This window comes from Protopterus annectens, chromosome 17.part0, assembly GCF_019279795.1.
Source record: "Protopterus annectens isolate FY-2018-M chromosome 17.part0, PAN1.0, whole genome shotgun sequence".
In the NCBI taxonomy this organism is placed as follows: domain Eukaryota; kingdom Metazoa; phylum Chordata; order Ceratodontiformes; family Protopteridae; genus Protopterus; species Protopterus annectens.
In genome coordinates this window covers 349,500,536-349,502,907 of record NC_056751.1, presented here as the reverse complement: position 1 = coordinate 349,502,907, position 2,372 = coordinate 349,500,536, and positions in this window count along the sequence as shown.

Genomic DNA, 2,372 nt, shown 5'->3' with positions numbered 1-2,372 from the left:
GAGCCAGCCAATACAGCTGATATAAAGTTCTTATCTTGGAAAACAGCTCTGCTCCTAGCAATAACCTCTGCAAGATGAGTCTCAGAGTTACAGGCACTCATGGCTGTGGAACCTTTCATCATTTTCCATCCAGACAGGGTATCTCTAAGGACGAACCCTACATTTATGCCTAAGGTAGTGTCCAGTGTGGCCCTTAACCAAACCATTCATTTGCCTACCTTTTATCCAAACCCACAGAATAAGGATGAGAGACTCCTGCGTTCTTTGGACATACACAAACAACTACGCTTCTACTTGGACAGAACTAAAGCTTTCAGAAAGACTGAGCAACTTTTAATGGCATATGCTGCAGGATCTCAAGGAAAGCCTATCTCAAAACAGACTATTTCAAAATGGATAGGCCACTGCATTCTTTTCTGCTACTCACAACATGGCAAATCAGTGCCCAAGGACATTAGGCCTCATTCACCCAGGGCAGCAGCCTTTCTCAGAGGAGTGCCAACCAAAGACATTTTAGAGGCTGCAACTTGGAGTTCAGTGCACACTTTTACCAAGCACTACCATTTACCTCTCTACTCTAAATCCAGAGCAGGCTTTGCCACTGCAGTCCTGCAAGGCCTTACAGCCTCTCCTAATCCTATATAGGCCCAGCCACCCAACCTAATTTTTGGGATTCAACCCAAGAGTAATGACTGCAACAGTGAAACACGATGAACATAGTACAGTTGTGTACCTATCATAAATCTAGATGTTTGAGTGTATTCACTGTTGCAGTCCAGGTTACCAACCCACCACCCCCCTTTTCTTGGCTGGGACTTATCTATATTTCTCTATCCTATACAACCTATGCGGTGTATTTGCTTGTAGATGAAGAAAATGTTTATTTTGCTGCATGCATAATTATTGGTCAAATTGATAGCCTACCATTTTGGGGGCACCTGACTTCTGGGGCAAGAAAAAACTGAAGAAAATGGCGTTGGTTGCATCTTTTATACCCCTGGCGCACTGACGTCAGGGAAGAGGTGACAGCAACCGACGCTGGACCTAGACTTTGGAATTCAGGCCAACTGTGGGTAGCCTGCCAGCAGGATAACCCAAGAGTAATGACTGCAACAGTGAATACACTCGAACATCTACATTTATGGTAGGTACACAACTGTACTTTTCTCATTCACTGGCACAGTTACATACCCAAAAGTAAAATATATCCATTTCCTTTAGTTTGTAGTATGCATGTACACCATGTGGAAAGTGAAGGTTTACATTAAAACTTTTAACAAAAGGCAGTTGTATTGCCTTTTGCAGCCCTGTCCCATCTGGAGATGTTTTCTGTGCATGTTTATACATTTGGAGTCCTGCACTGATTTACCTTTGTCACACCAGTACTCTGACTGCTGCATAACTATTTAAATTGACCATAGCTTGTAGAAATATTGTTTAAAAATTAAGAAGCCCTGCTGGTATGTTTGAACAAAATGGTACTAACTACTGTTTCTCCCCGTGTTTTATTCTTGCACAAGCACCATGATGATTACTGTCCAGTCTCTGTAGCTTCATGCTGTATGAAAACACGACCACTGAGGGACTGCACGTGTTTGAAATTGGTGATGTGTCATGTTTCACTGTTACAGTAATATCTCCTTGGAATTTCCTGCTGTTTGGACCCTTGGTCAGACGGAATACCAGAGACTCTGGCACACTCTCCTCTAACATCAAGACATCAGAGTATAAGAGTAACTGGCTGATGTCATGTTCTCTGCTCTTTCTTATCATCAGAGCCCAATAAAACCTTTGTAGTATCATCAGTTGGTCTGAATTCAGAACTAAGAGTTCAAAAGTTCAGTACTGTGTGTGGAACTATTTTTTTCTGCATAACCATTTATATTTTGTTAGACATCAGTAAGTTAAGACATATGTTTGCCTAAGGGCGGGAATCAAGTCTCCCTTCAAGACATCCACATTCTGTCTTTTTTGCCTGGCCTGGAGCACAACATGCCCAAATGGTCCCCAGTGTACTCATTTCAGCTCCAGCACAATTAAACATCGGGCAGAATCACTGAAAACGTTTTTATAAAGAGAAGGGGAGTGTCAGGGGTTCACATATACTATGGCATCCACGGGGTGGGCAGTGTCTGTATTTCATAGTAGGAAGAAAGAAGAAGCATCTGAAGACACTATGGGTACCAGACCACAGCCATTCACCATCCAGTAGTCCACAAAGGCTTATGATTATCGAAGAAGGAGAAACACTTTTGCAGTCGCCTCCAACAACGGAGTATATGACCAAGGTCTCTAGCGAAATCTTTTTTGGAGTCCGCCATGCTAATGGTCTCTTGGCATCCATGCGGCCTGAAGAACTCTGGGTATCAAAT